Source organism: Apodemus sylvaticus, chromosome 15, assembly GCF_947179515.1.
Source record: "Apodemus sylvaticus chromosome 15, mApoSyl1.1, whole genome shotgun sequence".
Taxonomy (NCBI): Eukaryota; Metazoa; Chordata; class Mammalia; order Rodentia; family Muridae; genus Apodemus; species Apodemus sylvaticus.
This window is the reverse complement of record NC_067486.1, coordinates 79,460,888-79,481,356: the sequence shown is the minus strand read 5'-3', so window position 1 is coordinate 79,481,356 and position 20,469 is coordinate 79,460,888. Positions and strand designations below refer to the sequence as shown.

At 45.5% G+C, this 20,469-nt stretch overlaps 1 protein-coding gene across 1 annotated transcript in view; it reads left to right on the top strand.

Annotated features, from left to right (window-relative positions):
* Positions 1-8,193: 8,193 nt before the first annotated feature.
* Vps8 (VPS8 subunit of CORVET complex) overlaps positions 8,194-20,469 on the top strand; it is a 197,273-nt gene continuing 184,997 nt past the window's right edge. The window contains 1 exon segment of the mRNA XM_052157994.1: positions 8,194-8,296. The gene's annotated coding sequence lies outside the window, so the exon portion shown is untranslated.

The following is a 20,469-nucleotide window of genomic DNA, read 5'->3' as shown; positions in this document are numbered from 1 at the left end:
AGCAGTCCCAAGACACCAGACTGAGTTCAAATAAGTATGTCTTTTTCCTTGTAGGGCGTAGGTGGGTGAGATGTGGTCATTCTTGAAATACCTGAGCAACCTTGGTTTCAACTAAGTGGCCTGGGGCCGCTGCCCTTTCCGTAGTGAGGGTTGTGCCAATATCAACAGGAAAATTAAAAGCCCAAAGTCAGCTTGATACCGAGAATGCGGCATGTGAGCACAGACCTCCCTTCTATGATGATGGGGAGCCAGTTCTGACTGCCCTATGCCCAGTGTGCTAGCAGTGTTCAGATACAAAATCTCATTCTTACTAAAATGTAGGAGAATTTGGCCTTTCGAGCTCCCATAGTTTATTTCTATTATGGGTCCCTGACTAGGTGTCAGTGACTACTTCTCTTTCATGTGTTTTCCTGTCACCAAGCATGCTGTCGTGTACATGCAAGCACTCAATAAACTGTTGGGTGCACGCTGGGGTGATCTTTTTGTGCACTGCGAAGATTGTCTTCATATTGTTCAAATGATGATTTCTGTGCTGGCAGAGTTGAGTGCAGACAAACTTCGGTATTGGTATTCATATTGATAGGTCATATTTTGTACACATTCCCTCTCTTACTTCCTGATTGGTTGAATAAAAAGCTGATGGCCTATAGCAAAGAGAGAATAGGCGGGACTTCCATCTGAGATGAGAATCAAGCAAAGAGAATTCACCAGCCAGTTGCAGAGAAGGAGGCGGGGACTGAAGAAGGCGGAACAAGCAAGCCACCTGGCAGAATCTAGAGTAGAGAAAATGGGTTAATTAGATTATAGGAGCTACTTGGGAACAAGCAAAAGCCTTGTGTGTGCATAATAAATATCTCAGTGTCTTCACTCAGAGCTGGGTCTTGCCTAGAAAGCCATGCAGTTGGAGGTATGTACCAAGGAAGATTCGTCATTATTTAATCCTCTTTCAGGACACACTCTTAGGCCAGTGATATTCTCCTGCACCCCCCTCCCACCCCCCAATAATCCAGACTGCCAGTGTAGAGTTGTTCAGCGGCGTCATAAAAATGTCTGGAATTCCTACCACACACCAGGTTGTGCTGGAGGCTGGCGTTGCCACCATCAATGGCAGTCAAGTCTCTGCTCTGTCCGCTCTGTTTCCTGGCCTCCTCTGCGGTGAAGCAGGGCCAGGTGGTTGGTATTGGCCAACGGAGTAAGCAGAGTGAACACGTCTCATTTACAGCCCAAAGCCTTTCACAGCTAGTGGGCTTTCTTCTTCCCTTCTCCCTTGGAGAACTCTGAGGCTGTGTGTTCTGAGACTGGCACCAGATGGGCTAACCTGTGTCCCAGAGACCTGGATGGAGGAGGGTAACTGTCCCCATCTTGTGTTTATCTCCCAGACAGTTGCAGAGTCACTGCTCACTGCACTGAACAAGGCCCCGAACAGTGAGCAAGCCGGCCACATGGTGACTTCGGAGCGAGACCATGCCAGGCAGACAGAACGCGGGAACGGAGCCCGGGGCTAGCTCGGCTGTCTCGCCGACAATCGGGTTTACTTCTGTTGAGCTTACTTGGATGTTTGAGTCAACTAAGAACCTGTGTGCTCAGTTTTATTTTACTCTTTTTTATTGAAGTAGAATTTTTTAAAAAGTAGATTTAGGTTCACAGCGAGATAGAGAGGTAGGTTTAGAAATTGGTCGTGTTTCTTGTCTCTGTCCCATATACCCAACCTTTCCTGTGTCAGCATCGCTTGCAAGAGTGGCACATTAGTTACAACGGCTGGATCTGCACTGACACATCAGTATCGCCCAAGTAAATAGCATATGACAGGGCTAACCCTTGGTGTCCTATGGGCTTGACAAATGCATATTGACACATAGTTGCCATCTTACTAGCATACAGAATAATTTCCTGACCCTTTGCGCTCCAGCCAGACTGTCACCCCGTGCTGCTTCTGACGTGCAGGTGAGATGCCAAAGCTTTTAAGATCAGACTCTATTTTAGAGAACCTGACTTAAGTTTGAACTCAGGTAAACTTAGTTTCCAAGTTGCCCCCCAACAAAACCTGAGCGTAGCTCTAGTTTCCAAGATAATCCCCAACAAGACCAGCATTTCCAGGTTATACCCTCAACAGGACCAGTGTCTCTGGGTTATTCCCCCAACAAACCTGCACCCCAGGTTACAAGCCCACCTCCTTGCTAACGACTACCAATGCAGAGGGGAGCAGAAGTTAAGTTTATGCTAAGACTCCCAGCACCAGCCAATTGTGTTAAAGGCCATAGTAGCTTTCCAATTAGATGCTTGCACACGCATTCCCTACTTGTTGCTTACTATAAAGCCTTGCCCTAGGCGGGCGGTGGTGGCACAAGCCTGTAATCCCAGCACTCTGGGAAGCAGAGGCAGGCGGATTTCTGAGTTCGAGGCCAGCCTGGTCTACAGAGTGAGTTCCAGGACAGCCAAGGCAATGCAGAGAAACCCTGTCTTGAAAAACCAAATCCAAAAAAAAAAAAAAAAAGAAAAAGAAAAAGAAAAAAAGAAAAAAAGAAAAAAGAAAAAAGAAAAAAGAAAGAAAAAAAAAAAAAAACCTTGCCCTAATAGCCATTCAGGGCTCTCCCACCACCAAAACTGTCCTGCGTGACTGACAGTGGTGCATTGGGGGTGGGGCAAGCTAGCTCATATAGAATAAAGACCCTGCTGCGAGTTGTATGAGTTGTATCAGATGGGCTCCTGTGTGTGGTTTTGGGGATCACTAACTTTTCCCTGGCACAACCCAGGCGCCCCCTACCTTCAGCGATGAAGCGGCTTTCTGCAGAGAACTGCTGTAGATAGGAGACAGTGGTGTCGGAACCACGGCCTCCATCCTTCCTGTGCTGTCTTCCTGACTGCTGTTCCAAGCGGGTACTGCATTCCCCTTACTTTTTAAATGCCAAATTGCTCTAAACGTTCCTATATCCAAAGGCTCATAAATGAGACGAATTTCCTTTAGCAAACCTGAATGTTGTTCAGATCTCTCACAGGGGGGAAAAGATTCTCCCAAGTACCTTGAGTTGGCTTATGGCATCTTTCGTAAACATACGTGTGTACATACATACAAACACAAACCTAAGGCATGAGGTCAGTTTCAAAGACTTATACATCTGTGAACTAAGACAGATCTGTTAAATACAAATAAAACTGCCAAATGAAGAGAAAATCAAGCCTGCCATGTTGATTTGCTACAAGGAATGATAGGCGACTGCGACGAAGTCACAAAACAATGACAAGGCAGAGCAGGGCAGAGCCTGTTTCCTCACGTCACGCTGAGATGACGCATCCCCCCACCAGCCCGTGTCAACCCGTACACTGCAGCAAGAGCTGACTGTGCTGGCCAGCCGCAAGCCTTTAATCCCAGCACTAGGAGGCAGAGGAAGACAGATCTCTGTGAATCCCGGCCAGCCTGGTTTACATAGTGAGTTCCAGGACAGCCAGGGTTACACACAGAGAACCTGTCTCAAACAAAACACAATGAAACAAACCAAACAAAAACCCTAGCAGTTCCTTGGTGCGACCATATTCTTTGTTTCTGAATTGTTGTTTTGTTTATTTTCCTTCAGGTCTGCAACTGTCTCTTAGTTCTCTTTGTCCACCACACATCCAAACACAGGCAGTGGAATTTCATTCCTTGGAGAAACATAAAGGGTTCCTACATTGGCAAACATTTTCTACCTCACTATTAATACAATGCAAATTGAAACGAGAGTCCATCTCATCTGTCACACTGGCAAGGATTTGTTAAGGAAAAGATGGACGCTGGTGGGCATGTGTGAAGGGCACTCCTGGACACTTACTACGGGAACAAAATATTGCCTGACTTTCGTGGAAAGCAATTTGGCCCGCTTAAGAGATTTCAAAACCTCTGAATCAGTAATTTCAAATACAGCTTTCTATCCTAAGGTAATAATTTTAAGCTACTGGCAAAAAGATTTTTGCATAAAGATGTTCATGGAAATGTGGACAGTGAAAGCTAGAAGCCCCCTAATGTCCAAGTAGTGGAACAATGAAAGAAATGAAGGTATAGGTGTGCTTTAGGGATACTGTGGTTTTGGTTCTAGACCAAAGTAAAGCAAACACTGAACTAGTGAGTCGTGACAGCTTTCTGGTTTCTAAGTGTGTGTAGAAGTAACATTTACATTATTCTGTAGTATAGTCAGTATTCAATCGTACCATAAAAAGACAATGTACATAGCTCAACTAGATATGTTTCATTGCTAAGAAGTACTAACAACAAAGTGAACCAATGGAGAATGGTAATATTTTTGCTGGTGAGGGTCTTGCCTCAATGCTGATAATGCTGATTCATCAGGGTGTTGTTGCAGGATATTTGATCACATCATGAACCCCAAGAGATTATGCACTGGGAAAACCCATTTCTTGTTGGGGTGTGACTCAACCCTGGCACATACCGTTAATCCAAGAGCTTTCTGTAAACAGGATTAAAGAAAGCCGACCATAGGTCAAGAGCAGAGCAAGCAGCCGGTTGACAGGGAATGAGCATAAGGAGGCCCAGGAAGAGGAAGGAGGGTCCGTGGGTTGAAGGGCGTCTAGGACAGGGTGGAGAAGGAGGAAGAGGCTTTTCCTTCTGGCTTGTCTGCGGAGTAGGAAGGTCAGCTCAGTGGTGCTTCCTCTGCCTCTAGGAGCTAGCAGGCTCTTGAATCTTCATTTTTACCAAACTGAGCATTTGGTATTTTGTCTTAAAAACAACGGTGGAGCTGCTGAAGACTCGGCGTCCGTGGCAGTTTCCTAAGGTCAGCGGCTCTCCATCAGTGGGAGACTTCTATCAGCACGGGGCATTTGTTCAACACATTTTACCCACGGCAGAAATGCTTTCACAGCTGGAACCCCCTTTCTCCACTCCACCTTTCACCCACTTTTATATTCCAAATTCTTTCTCATCCAACTATGTTCACAGAATCTTCACTAGAAGTAGATTCTGTCTCAAGAGACTATGTTCTCCTCATCCACAGAAATCAGTTCCTCATGTGTTGAGGTTTTATGATGAAATCAACTAAGCTGCATCTTCAAACTTCACTTCTCAGATTGTTTCTAGAACACCTGCAATTGTTTCACCTCTGAAGCAACGATGTCACCCACTGACTTCAAAATGTCTGGTCAAGTTGGTATTCTGACCTTCTCTTATAAATCACAAATGCTCTTAATAGCACCTACAGTGGCTAGCTTTTCTTGAAGGTTTTTAATTTACTTTGCACAGATCCATCAGAAGAATCAATATATATGGCAGCTACTGCTTTATAAAATGTATGGCCTTGTTTTTCAGTGATCACAATCAAGCACTGTGTTAGTATGCTAAAACTTCAACTCCACAGAATATATTTCCTACTATTTATACAGGGCTTTACAGTTATATTATTTGTGTATATGTGATGCATATGTGCAAGATGCCACCACACAGTGCACGTGTGCAAGTCAGAGGACTACTCTTTCCTTCTTATTTATTTATTTATTTATTTATTACTTGTGAGTACACTGTAGTTGTCTTCAGACACTCCAGAAGAGGGCATCAGCTCTCATTAGGGATAGCTGTGAGCCACCATATGGTTGCTGGGATTTGAACTCAGGGCCTTCGGGAGAGCAGTCAGTGCTCCTAACTGCTGAGCCATCTCTCCAGTCTCAGAACTCCTCTTTCTACCCTGTGGGTCCCAGGGCTCAAGCTCAAGTCGCTAGCAGCAATCTTGCGAGCTCCAGATTTCTTAAATGTTAAGACTTTCCAGAGATATGGCTTACATTCAATCCCAGTTGTTGGGAGGCTAGGTCAGGAAGACTGTGAATTGGAGGCCGGCGAGGGCTATAGAGTGAGATCGAGGCCAGCCTGGGTTAGAGTGAGACCCTGTCTCAAAATAAAACAAAACCAATACAAAACAAAAGCAAAACCCTGGTTAGAGGGAGGGCTCCATGGTAAAGAACACTCGATGCTCTTGCAGAGAGCCCAGCACCCACACGGCAGTTCACAAACATCTTCCTGGCCTCTGAGGGCATCACGCATGCGCATGGTGCACACACATAGATACAGGTAAGCACTCACATGGATAAAATAAAATATTTTGCTTGTTGTTTTTGAGACAGGGTTTCTCTCTGTAGTCCTGGATGTCCTGGAACTCACTCTATAGACCAGGTTGGACTTAAACTCATGGAGAGCCACCTGCCTCTGCCTCTCCAGTACTGAGATTTAAAGGCATGCACCACCACCATTCTGCTGGATAAAATAAAATTTAAGACATCTTTAAGAAGTCATGAATCTGGGAAAGGAACTGGTGGGAGTAGTTAGAAAATACATTAAATGAAAAGTAAAGTTTCTACTGTTCTCTCTCCTCCAAACCAAACCAAAAAATGGTACAATGTAATTATTCAAAAAAAAAAAAGGAGATTTAATGAGAGTAAGTCAAAAAGAGGGATAGGGGTAGTTTTTATTTTAAAACATTTCCTGAATTTCCCAAGCTTTCTGTAACAAGCACACGCTGTTTTTATTTTTAGTTAAGTAGCACTGGACAGGCAAGCTGTGAACTGCTCCATGTCGTAAACAAGGGTATAGGAGAAGCTGTCACGTGAAGGCATTTCCCAGGTATCTTGAGTTGAATTCTGCTCTTTTACAACACCCACCCACAAGACTTGGATTTGCTTTTGAAGTTATCTAGAGTAAGTGTGTGATGACCGTAAAATATTTTGAAAATGTCAGTTAACAATCTTCCCATTTTTCATGTCCTATGGCCCCATTACCCATGTCTGCTCAACTCCCTTCTTCCCAGAAGTTTAACAATTCTCTGTCACTCAGGTCTCTGATGTCACTGTTCTGTCTACTCCACTTTAGACAGGCCCCCGTGTGTCTCTGTGTCTCTTTCTGTCTCTGTCTCTGTCTGTCTGTCTGTCTGTCTCTCTCTCTCTCTCTCTCTCTCTCTCTCACACACACACACACACACACACACACAGAGAGTCATGGCTGAAATGTGTTTCTGTAGGTGATGATTAAAGACGTTTGGAAGCCACTGCCTGTATCCTGGCTGCTTCAGGCAACTTGTCCGTAGTAAACTCACCTTGGCTTGTGACTAACCCCACTGTTTCCTCAGTTAGGCAGTCTCTCTGGCTCCTGCCTGCAGAAGTCCCCTCATCCCCTACCCCCCCCCCCCCTTTTTAAGCTAAGGTGTTGATTATTTTCCTTCATCTGTGACACTAAAAGTGACAGCCCTATAATTTCTTTATATCATCATAGTCAGGTGACCTTTACTGACATGGTGTTTGTTCACCAAGTCTTTAGATCCAAAGAACCCACAGAGCAGGCCTTTGTCTTTCTCACTTCTGGATCTGTCCCAGGTCACAGGTATAGCCAGCCTGGCTGACACTCAACCAACCGATGTGGGCCGCTCCCCAAGTATCTTCTGACACTCTTCCTCCTAACATCTAGTTCACAGACAGGCCCAGCAAGTACACTATCTGCCTCCTCGAGTTAATGACACCATATAGAGTTAAATGTAAATGCCAGACTGTCCTGGGTGTTTTAGCTTTGTCCAGTAGCAAATGGGGGGGGGGGGGGAGATGCTTTCTTTATTTAATAATGTGACCCACCCTATTATTTTGATGTAAAGATGATTACTAAAAATGATAAGAATTTGGAAAAGAATACTTTTCAGGATCCATGCTTATTTGCAAAAACAATGCTTTTCTTTCCCCCAACAACTACCCACCAAACTCAACAATTCTGTGTTGTCTTTCAAAAGAAAATGAATTAGTGGATACCACCACCAAATGCAGCGAAATGAATTCCATATGCACTCCCACCCTCGCACTGTGCATCCATCCATCCATCCATCCATCCATCCATCCATCCATCCATCCATTCATCCATTTATCGAATCTGAGACAGGTCTGTCTCTACCCAGACTGGTTTGAACTCTCCATGCTTAGTTTGAACTCCTTCTGCCTTAGGCTTCTGCGCGCTAGGATGGCTGGCGCGATTCTTGACCCCTGGCTTTGGGGTCAGTTTATGGAAGGCCAGGTGAAGTGACTGAAAAGGACGTTTCTTTTTATCTGAGGACGTCTATTTACTAGACTGCTCTGGCTCAGATGCCCGGTTTCGGTGAGTCCCTAGAGGCCGGATGGAGTCTCACTTTAAGGAGGGCGTGGCGCAGAGGCTCGCCCCGCCCAGCGCCGAGCCTCTCTGGGGAAGAGAGCGGAAGCGCGCGGGCTAGCTGCAGAGACTGCGCGTGCGTGGGCTGCCCTCCGCGGGGTCACGTGGGCCGGGGTCCCGTCAAGGCGGACGCAGGCTCAGGTAACGCGTATTCCGAACGGGTGGGGTGGGGCGGGGCGGCGAGTGCGGGCCGGCGCAGCAGGGTGCGCAGACGGAGCTGCGCCCCAGTCCCTCTTGCAGACCCTGCGGCCACTGCGGGCTGGCTCGGGACTCTGGCTTCGGACTAGGTCAGCAGTTTCCACCCGGGTCCGGCCGCCTGCGAAATTACAGGACAGGCGCGCCCACGCCCGGACTGCGGCCGGGAGGTGGGTGCTGTCCCTCCCACGCCGCTCGGGGTGGAGGCTCTCACCCCTCGGACTGACGTGCAGTCTGAGCTGCGGGTTCGTCCTCACCTCCTGCCAGGTGTGCCCCAATCCGAGGGCCGCAAGGTGGAAGTTGGGGGCACCCCTGTGCCCTGGCTTGCTGTCCAGGTGTGGCACTCGGGGACAGAGGCACGGGGCAAATCCACAGTTTGGGTGTACTAAGTGGACGTGTTTCTAAGAAAGGATTGTACTGGGTTATCTGGAGTAGCAGCCGGAGCCTGCCTTCCCTTAAGTAGGCGGGGCTCTATTTGCCAGAATGCTAGTAGTGACTGTACTGCCCACTCTACCGGACCCCTTCCCCCCAGCCCCCAAAAAAAGAAAGAAAGAAAGAAAAAGAAAAAAGAAAAGTCCAAGTAACGTAAGCACAGATGTTGGCTAGTGCCGCTAACTCTATTCCAGGTGTCTCTGTTTGGGAGAAAATTGCACATCGTTGTGTGTGGGTTTATGTTACACTCGTGTGTTTGAAGTGCTTCCAGTATAGATTGAGGATGGGGAACCCACATGTGTTTAAGTCATGGGTTTGCTCATGTTGACATTGAAGCAGAAAAGTATTGACTCCTCTAGCACTAGCTGACCTGGTCTGTAGCACACGCAATAAAGATAAACGGAGCAGTTTTGTTTGAACTGTTGAGCTTGAAGTGACTGAGTTATGTGAGAAAATTCTTTACAGACCTCTAACAGAATGAGGTGCTGTTTTTTTTCTTTGTATGTTTCTTTTGTAATTGGACTGTTGGCAGTCGTCGAGTGCATTCTGTCTTCCAGAATTTGGCGTTTTTTTTTTTTTTTTTTTTTTTTTTTTTTTTTTTTTTTTTTTGTGTGCCTCCTAGTGTTATCCCACAAGTCCATAAACATTTTAGCCATTGGGACAGGAGAAGTAGGGCCTTGGAGCTGTTGTTAGAAGCTGTTGTGAGCAACCCCGTGTTGGTGCTGGGAACCAAACTCTGGTGCTAAGTACGCCTCTTTAATTGGTCAGCCATCTTTCCCACCCCTCCGTTTTGAGACAGGACCTGTTGCTCAAGGCACAGCCTGCAAATTCAGCTAGATGTATGAGCTAGTAAGCCTTCGAGACCACGTCTCCATCTCCCCCCACCCCCTTTTCCATCATCCATGCTCAGTTTTTTAGTGCGGGTTTGGGGGTATCAAACTCAGGTTCTCATATTTGTGCCTCATACACTACTGACTAAGCCATCATCCCAGACTTAACCTTGTTTTCTTTTTTTTAATCAAAAATTTAAATTTAATTATCAGTGTGTGTGTGTGTGTGTCTTTCTTTCCATGGGAATTGACTCAGGTTGCCATGCCGCACTGCAGGCTATGCTGACAGGTCACTGGGGCCAGGGATCTGCTAGCGGGCCACAACTGGCCTGGCTTCTTCTCGTTCTGAGGACCTAATGACAGATGCCATCACATCATTAAACTTAGCCTCTCATGCTTGCAGGGCCGCCAGTGTACTGACTGAACTGTCTTCCCAATTCAGTGAGGCCTTTTTTTTTTCCCTCCAGACAAGGTTTCTTTGTGTAACCTTGGCTGTCCAGTACAGGAGGCTGTCCTTGAACTCCCAGAGATCTACCTGCTTTTGCCTCCTGAGTGCTAGGATTGAAGGTGTGTACCACCACCAACCAGCCTTTTGTACTTAAGTGAGATATGTTAAACTTTCGTTTATTAGGTTTCACAGAACATTAGATGACATCTTTTCTTGACCTCCTATTCCCAGGGTATTCATGAGGTTGTCTGTGAGTTACCATTGGGCCACCTTCAGTGTGTACAGATGGCATCCTAAGTCCATCTTGTGTTCAGGTCAGCAACCATAGGTGTCTCTTGGACTTCCCACTGTTAATGACTTCTGTCTTACACTTACATTGGTAACAGTTATATGTTTTAAAGTTAGGCCTTTTTCTGTTATAAGTGTCAGGAAAATCAGTTCAAATGCACTTAAACAAAAGAGATTTATTGGTTTACAAACCTGGGAAGAGATTTGGTGTCATTACATAGATAAATGATTCTGGGTACCTTTCCCTCTCTTACACAGGACCTCTGGCATCTTGGTCCCATCTCTGTCTCTCTGATTGCATCTCATTCTGTTCTGTTACTTAGTGTGAAAAACAGGTTCTTGGCAGCTCCTCCAAACTGGTGTGCCCTAGAGGTGAGAGAAAACTCTTGCCTTCAGTATTTACATGTTCCGGGAAGGACCTTGATTCAGGCCAGATTGCAGACAGATGTTCTGTGCATACTCTTGGCTAGGCTCATGGGTACATGGCTGGTTCACTACCAAAGTCACATGGTTGGAGGTTTCCCAAACAGTACCTTTGAGGCGTTCTGGGAAGATAGACTTGTGCTCTGAAGAATCCCAGTGTAGGCCAGATGGTGGTGATACTTGCTTTTAATATCAGCATTCAGGAAGCAGAGGCAGAGGCAGAGGCAGAGACAGGCAAATTTCTGAGTTCAAGGCCAGCCTGGTCTACAGAATGAGTTCCAGAGGTACAGAGAAACATTGTCTCAAAAAAAAAAAAAAATCCCAGTGCAGGTGCAGTCAGTTGGCTTTACTTGGGGCATGCATGAACTGGGACCAACCAGAAGGACAGCAGGGATCCATTTCCTGTTCAGCACTCACAGGACACATGGTGGAATGGAATACCCCAGCTATGGAACACATACCTTTTCTTCTTTCTCTTTTGTAGATAATTGAGTTCCTTTAGATTACAGACATATGTGATATATTCCTGTTGTTTTCATGAATAGGCTGAGTAAATGTGGAAACCAGAAAACCTCAGGAGATCACGAGGTTTGTCATACAAAAGCTGAAAGGACGTTTTTTAGATTAAAAAACAAAAAACAAAAAACAATCTCCTGGATTCAGGTGGGAAGCTCTTTGGTTTACAGTGGTGTCTTAGTTATTTTCTGTTGCTCTGAAAAAGCACCAGGACCAAAAGCAGCTTTCGAGAAGGAAGGGCTTATTTGGACTTACGGTTCTAGAGAGATCAGAGTTCATAGCTAGTATGTCAGGAAAGTGTGGCAGCAGACAGGCATTGTGGCCTCTGCAATAGCTCAGGGCTCATATCTTGAGCTGTGACTGTAGAGATTGCACTGGGAACGGCTTTAAAAGCAGAACTCAGGGAACCTCAGAGTATAGCTTTTGGGCAGGGGTCCGTCTGAGCCCATCTTGAGTCTGTGGATGTAGAACTCAGTCGTAATGTGGCTTACTGTGGTGCAGTATACTCTGAGTCAGATGATAGTCTTGGAATGTGACAGTCACAGGTAACACAGATAAGTGTTGTTTCTATCTTCCAGTTCTGAGTTAATCAGCAAGTATTGATTGTTCGTCTGTGTAGTATGCGAGTCATTAAGCTGGGGAGCTACAAGAATGGGTCCCTTTTTCTTGCATGGTTGGAGAGAAAAGACATTTGGTAAGTTAACCAGTGAATCAAAAGAAGGAAAGTACCAAGACAGTGCTAAGACAAACAGGCCTTAAGCACAAGATATCACTGAACCTGCCTGTAATCCTAGCTTTTGAGAGCCTAGGCTTGGAGGATCATGAGTTCAAGGCCAGCCTGGGCTGAAGTCAGTCTGGGCTTGATAGTGGAGGAGAGGAGAGAGGTGAAGAGAACACAAGAGAACAAAATAACGAGAGAGAGAGAGAGAGAGAGAGAGAGCAGCCTACAAGATTTAGATGATCATCCAGGAAGGAAGATAATCAAGTCACAGTTGGACAGCGGACATAAGGAAGGATGAAAGGAACCAACCTGGAACTCATAGCAATCCTTCTGCCTCTGCAGACTGGGATAACAGGCATGTACCCCACCATGTCCGATGGGGGAAGCTACTCCTGAAGGACTAAGTGTGAGCGTGTCTGGAGTTCCATCCTATAGCTGTTGGTGGGCTGCTAAAATGAGATCATTCACTAAAAAAAGTTAGTAGAAAACGAATAGAAATTAACTAGATTGTGGCCTTTCTTCCTCACAAGATTACAAAACAAGCAGAGGAAAAAAATACTTGGATTAAGATGGGCAGACTTGCTGGGTGCCGGTGGCACACATCTTTATCCCAGTACCCAGGAAGCAGAGGCAGGTTAAGCTCTGTGAGTTCAAGGTCAGCCTGGTCTACAGAGTGAGTTTTAGGACAGCTAAGGTTACACAGAGAAACTTTATCTCAAAACGAACAAACAAACAAGATGGGCAGAGAAGCAAGGCTAACTTGACATCATTTCCGTACCAGGATTTCATGGTATTTAATACAATATGGTAAATTTTAAAAACTTAGTTTTTACTGTGGTAAGTTAACTAGTAAAAGAATGGAAAACAAACAGTGTTCAGGAAAACATTCCTTAAGCCAGGTGTCTCTGAGCATCCTATGACAACTCTTAGAAAGAAGAGCGCTTTGGCTCACTGCAGACTTCTGGAGCTCAGATGGGTGTGGGTAGTAGCTACAGCCAGAACCTAGTCCCATGTAGGGCGCGCTCCAAAGCCTTCAGTGGACCACGGCTACCATGCTCTTTGTCATTGCTGTTTATATACTTTTTCCTCTCTTTAAAAATGGTCCTTGGCTGCTAATTTTTAGGAATAACTTTAAGAGAAAATTAACTTGAGAATTATCAAGATGATGGACTCTTTTAAGTCTGGAATTTTATTAGTCTACCAGCACACGTGGCAAATGTGCTTCTGAAGCAAGTTTGCTATTCAATTAATCTCATTTCTTTCTAGGGAAGCCTGAGGCGTGGCTCTCTGTCAGGTATACCATCAGATGTTGCCTGTAAGTGCTGTTGTAGGGGATGCTTCCTCTTAAGAAGTGTTAACACACACTGGTCATGGAAGATTCCTCCTTGAGAAGAGTAGTAAGTTAGTTCACGGACAGCCTTTGTGCTGGTGTGGTGTTATGTGAGGCATGAGGCAGGATCTGATCAGCTGTGGAGAGTTAAGAATTTTATGGTTGGTTTATGTGTAGCAGTAGGTGATTAATCTCTACTCAGATTTCCCCTGGTGCTACTGCACGTTCCTCACTCCCTTCCCGCCCGCAGTGTTCTCGGTTTCTGAAACTCACTCTCTCTCTCTCTCTCTCTCTCTCTCTCTCTCTCTCTCTCTCTCTCTCTCTCTCTCTCTCTCTCTCTCTCTCTCTCTCTCACACACACACACATTTTGATATGCCTTAATCAGCTCAATGGCTCCAAATCTCCATGCAGATAGCACACTCTACCCTCTGATATTCCTGAATTATTACTTCCATCCTGGCCACCCCGGAAGCAGGCCTGCAGCCCTGCTGGGCCGTGATCCCCGACTCTTACACGTTGGCTGTCTCTCTGTCCTACACTTCTCAGGCCTGGTCTTTCTCCTTTCCTAGCATGGCGGTTCTAAATCCTTCTTCCCTTGCTGGTGAATCCTGAAGCCCCACCTCTGTCTCCCTGGTCAGCCATTAGCCATCAGCAACTTTATTTACCAATCAAAACCAACTGGGGCGGGGCAGGGACCCTCAGGGTCTTACCTGTGGATTCTCTTGCAATTTTGGGAACCCAAATAACATAGGCGTTAGACCAAATCTACAACATTTACACACTAAAATAAAGGGCTTGCTTAGTGTATGAAAGTTAGCTCACTGACTCCTATTTGAACATTGAGATTTGGCCAGAAAAAAACAAATTAATTGAAGTTTGTTAACCACATTCATTTACATGACTAAAAACAACATAGCCTTATTATTTTAGTTCTGTAGTTCAAAGTCCTAGCTTGCCTTTTTAAGATTGAGGTGTCAGGAGAGGCCTTTGGCTCTAGAGTTTCTAGGAGTGAGTCTTTTGTTGTCTTTGCAGCTCCTGGGGACTGTCTGCACTCTCTGGTTCCTGACACCTTTCCTCCAGCCCCCTACACTAGGCAGTGTAGCTTCTGCTTGGCCTCGTTTCTTTTGTCAGTTTGCTTTCTTTGACTGTACTGTCTTCTATCTCCATCGTCTACATTTAAAGACCCATTTGATTATATTGGGGTACTTGGATAATCCAGAGTAAGGTCCCCATCTCAGGGTCCTTATTTAGTTACATCAGCAAAGCCCCCATTGCCATAGAAACTACGTGTTTACAGGTTCCTGTAATTATGCTAGGCATCATCATACACCGTTGTGCTTCCTCCCACGGGTGGGTTCAGGTGTACTCACCATGTGTGTACATGCACACATGCTTGTTTGTGTTTATATGCTCATGAATATGTGTACACGTGTGGAGGCCACAGAAAGACCTCAAATGTTTTTCTCAGAAGCTACCTGAGCACTTTGTTTTAATGAGATGGTCTCACTGGCCTGGGACTTACTAAGTAGACTAAACTGGTTGTCCAGCAGGCCCTAAGGGACCCACCTTTCTCTGCTTCCCTAGACCTGAGATTAGAAGCATCCACTAGGACATTTGTTGTGTGTGTGTGTGTGTGTGTGTATGTGTGTGTGTGGTCTGTATGTGTTCATATGTGTGTGTAGGGCAGGGATCAATGTCCTGTGTCTTCTGCAGTTACTCCCCACCTTGTTTTTTGGGACAGATTTCCTCTTTGTAACCCAGAAATGATCAGTTCAGTTAGACACCCTGTCTAGCAAGCCTTAGGCTCCTCCCGTCTGTGACCCCTGCCTGCCCACCCTCCAGGCTGGGCTCACAGGTGTGTGCTACTGTACTGAGCTTTTCTTGTGGGTGCTGCGAATTCAAGCTCAGGTCCTCATGTTTCATGCAAGCACCGTGCTGACTGAGCCATTCCCCAGCCTCTGTTTTCATTTCTGCAAACTGACAGAAGATGCTAAACGACCTTTAAAAAGTCAGCAAGGTAACTTTTTATCAGCCATAGTGACTTCAGTGATGAGAATATTTTTTAACACACATGCACACACATACACACTGTGTAACAGGAAGTGACAAAGGAAATGAAGACTAGGAAACAGTTGGCTTCATTAACAGAAAGAGAGAGTAATGTTGGAGAGAGGGAGAGAGACGGGGCCCAGCGTGATGGCAGAATAGGTTAGTGTGAGAATCCCCAGGGTAACAACTTAAGGTTTTGAGATGTCTGATAACTCTGCTAGGGTCTTTCTCAGCTCATGACCAAATGGCTATTTGCATATAATATAATGCATATTGCCAACTTGACTTTATCTAGAATGAACTACAATCCAGAATTGGAAGGCTCACCTGTGGTCCAGATTTTAAGACTAGGAGACATAAGTTTCTGACCTGGATCTCGGCATGGAGATCTTGAGGCATAGGGGCTATGAAAAGCTTAGGCCCAGGCAAGGTAGTACACGCCTTTAATCCCAGGAGACTAAGGCAGGGAGACCTCTGAGTTCAAGGTCAGCCTGGGACCTTAACAAGGTCCAGATCCAGACATGGTGATACACACCTTTAATCTGGACCACACCTTCTGCTGTAGACCTACACAAGGACATTGGAAGAAGGAAGATGCTTGCACTTACTTGCCAGCATATCTGTTGGAATCTACTTCTGCAGAAGACCAGCTGAAACAACTAGCCTCATGGGGCTGATCGACTACTAGATCCTTGGACTTCTCATTCATAGCTGACCATTGTTGGGGGGTTGGGCTGTAGACTGTAAGTCATCATAACAAATTCCCTTACTACATAGAGACAGTCCATAAGTTCTGTGACTCCAGAGAACCCTGACTAACACAGAAGGCATGTGTGATGTTTACAAAACTACTAATCTTGATTTAGAGTCTGTAACTTTGAAGATTTTGGAACTCTTGATGGTACTATGTATTATTTATTGAAAATTTCTGGGTCCAGGCATCATTGTTGGTGCTTTCCAGTCAGTGCAGCCTTTATTGCCGTGGTATCCCCAGGAGAGAGGAATTGTGTTCTTCAGTCAGAGCTCCTAAGAGGCCCTGAAGCCCCAAGAGAGGATGGAGGCAGAGGGAGAAGGGGACAGGAGGGAGGGAGGAAGAGAGGGAGAGGGAGGAAGAGAGGGAGAGGGAGGAAGAGAGGGAGAGGTGGTAGGTGGTAGGTGGTAGGTGGTAGATGTGAAGTGGGAGTTCCTTGGTCCATGTAGCCAAAATGGCAGAGCTGACTTGGAAAATTAGAGCCTGGACTCTCTTTCTCCCTGATCTCCCTTTTTGTAAGGATGCTTGAATTGAATATAGACCTAGAATAAAAGTTCTGTCCATAGAGGCGGGTTACTAGTGACAGTGCGTGGCTGGTATTTCAGCTGACACTGTTGTATAATTTCTTCTATGTAGAAGAGGGTTATTGGGACCTGCTCTCTCCAAGCCCCTTTGTGCTTGGCAGCCACCACAGAAAGCACCAGTGCAGGAAGGAGCTCTTACCAGGACGGAGAGACTGTTCTGGGAAGGCGATACGAACAACACAGATGTTCACACTGGTCCACTCACAGATATAGAAATAAAAGGGGCTCTGAGCAACTGGATTGCTCGAAGTCACAGATAGGACCTGGCAAAGTCTAGATCGAAACCTGATGTGTGTGTACGAGCGCACATGCATATATGCAGATGTATGTGGTGGCCAGAGGACAACTCAGTTATTCCTCCTCAGGTTCTCTCTACCTTGTTTTCTTAAAATAAACAAATACTTTAGTAAAAGTATTTATTGCTTACTTATTTTGTGTGAAGGGAGACGGAGAAGAGGAAGGAGATGGAAGGTGGGAGAGAGAGAGGGAGAGGGAGAGAGGGAGGGAGAGTGATCAGGAGCAGAAGTGCAGACACCTTTAAGGAGCTGTCCTTGCCTTCTGTCTTGCTAAAGCAGGGTCTCTCTTGTTCCTGCTGCTCAGCCCTCCAGGCTGGCCTGTGAACTTGCAGGTGATTCTGTCTCTTTCACATTTCACTATAGGAATCTGGAGATTACAAATGTGTTTCACTGTATTCAAAGTATCAATGGCTTTACAATTACAAATTTATATTCATTTATTGTCAGGGGGCAATCGTGTGCTACAGCACCTCTGTGGGGATAAGAGGACAACTGTGGGAGTCTCTTATTTCACATCATTCTAGGACGTGACCCCAGGTCATCCAGCCTGTGTGAACGTGCTCTTACCAGCTGAGGTGGTTCAGCCACCAAGCTACCCATCCGTCTCTGCCTATTTCTATTATTTTCTCTCTTTCTTTCTGTGTCGTCTTTCCCACTATGTAAAACTGCAGAAGTACCCAGCTTCAATTGGTACATCTGAGACACAGACCCTAAACCTAAGGCTCAGGGAATATCAGAAAAGAGAGACCATAAAGATTGTGAGAACCAGTAGCTGGAGTATTTGGTGCTTTTGCAGAAAACCTGGGTTCTGTTCTCAGCACCCACATGGTGGCTCACAACTGTCTGCAACTCCAGTTCCACGAGTTCAATGCCCTCTTCTGGCCTGTGAGGGTACTGCAAGCACATGGTACACAGACATATATGTATAAATACATGTTTAAAAAAACGTTTGTAAGTTCTAGATAATCAGGATGCCTTATGGGAGATTGTGCTTTGTCATGTGATAGGGATGCTACTATACTCTGGAAATATTAACAATATGGCTGTCTAAACAAGACCCGAATAATGACCACACCAGTGGACATGCCAGTGGGGATGGGGAAAGTCCACATGGCCCCACCCACCCCTAGGAAAAGGACTATAGTCAGTCAGTTTTCTCCAGGCATGAGCCCTCGATAGGTTGTCAGATCCTAAGTGGTCAGTTCTAAACACATGTACATATGAGTAACACTAAGTGACTTAGTGGGTTGTGTGCACGTGCATGCACATGTTCATGTATGTATTTGTGTGTGTGTTTGTATGTGTGAAATAAAAACAGTGGATCTAAGAGATGATGGGAGGATTTGGAGGTGGGAAAGGGAAAATTATGTAAATATAGTACTCATGTATGAAATTCTAAAAAAGGTTCAGAAGAATAAAGCTTATATTTTGAGGAATGTTTGAATATTGTTGTTGTTTTTGCTCAGTGGTAGAGATGGTGAAAGACTGTAAAGAAGTAACTTGTCATGAGTCTTTGAAGGAAGCTGTGAACACCAGAGTTGCTGTTGTGTGTGCTCATTGGGCAGGAGCAGTGTGTTGAGTAGCCGATAAGTCGCTTTCAGACGATGCCAGGGAGAATGCCCTCAGCTCTGTTTCTAGGAATGTTTGGATAGCATGTGTTTCAAAGATAGAACATTAGGGTTTGTTTGGAAGGAATGAGTCAGTTTCAGTTCGTGAAGAGTCAGTTTTCACAGCTTCACACGTCTTACACTTATTAGCTGTTTTCAATACCCCAATCCAGTGGGTCTCAACCTGTGGTTCATGACCCTTTTGGGAATTGGACAACCCTTTCAGAGTCACCTAAGACACCAGAAAGCAGACTTATGATTGATAACAGTAGCAAAGTTGTAGTTATGAAGTAGCAACAAAAATAATTTTATGGTTGGGGGTCACCACAACACGAGGATCGCAGCATTAGGAAGGTTAAGAACCGTTGCCCTAATCATAGGCACTGTATATAAGTGATAAAATTGTCAGTGAATTTGGCTTGTTGGCTTTAAAACTAAGCTTACTGGTGTTGTATTTTATTGTTTGTAGTATGTGTGTGTGTGTACACGTAAGACCGTGTGCTAGGAATGGAAGAGAAGATCTTGGGCACATTAAGTAAATAATCTTACCACTGGCAGATGGTGTCCTCAATCTATTTAAGTTAACTTTAAAGAGTTGAGTTTTCTTAGAGCTAGCGCTGTGGCTCTGCAGTTAAGTGTTTCCTGTCCAATCATAAAGAGTGGACTTCCGATTTCAGCACCCACGTCAGGAGCCAGGCATTCTGCATGTGACTAACGAACAGTCATGCTTCCTCTGAGGGGAGTGGAGACAGGAGGCTCGCAGGGGCACAGGGGTTACTGGCTTTCAGCCTATCTGGGAGACACAGGCGTGGGGTTGAGGGAGATGCCGCAAAGGAATAGTTGGGGAGTAGTGGAAGAGGGCGTTGATGTACTCTCCAGGCCCCTGTCCATGTTCACAGCACAGTGTCTGTGTACACACACACACATAACTTACACAGTGTGCATATTCACTCTCCTGGCCCCTGCCCATGCTCACAGCACAGTGTCTGTGTACACACACACACATAACTTACACAGTGTGCATATTCACTCTCCTGACCTCTGTCCATGCTCACAGCACAGTGTCTGTGTACACACACACACATAACTTACACAGTGTGCATATTCACTCTCCTGGCCCCTGCCCATGCTCACAGCACAGTGTCTGTGTACACACACACACATAACTTACACAGTGTGCATATTCACTCTCCTGACCTCTGCCCATGCTCACAGCACAGTGTCTGTGTACACACACACACACACACACACACACACACACACATAACTTACACAGTGTGCATATTCCCTCTCCTGGCCCCTGCCCATGCGTGCAGGCAGTGTCTCTGGCACACACCCAATTCTCAGTGCCTCAGCAGATGCTCTGTTAGTTACTTTATTATTGTATTATTGTGATAAGACACCAAGATGAAGACAACTTACAAAGGGAGAGTTGATGTGGGCTTATGGTTTCAGAGGAATAAGAGCCCTTCATGGCTGGGAGGTAGTTGAAGTACTAAGGTCAGGGTTCACATCTTGAGCCACAGGCAGGAAACAAAAAGCACACTGGGAATGGCATGAGGCTTTGCAACCCCAAAGTTACAAAGGAAAAAACTTATTTCCTCCAGTAAAGCCACATTTCCTAAGACTCCTCAAATAGTGCCCCATCTAGGTACCAGGGATTCTGATGCCTGAGACTGTGAGGACATTTCTAATTCAAACTGTTGCAGGGGTCAACCTTTATTTCTTCTTTTATTCACCAAAGAATAATAATGTACTGACTGTGGAGCCCAGGGTTGGTGGGAGTGGTGTCTGTTCCCTCCGAGCACTGTGTAATTTGAAGGGCCTTGACACTGAGAGTTTT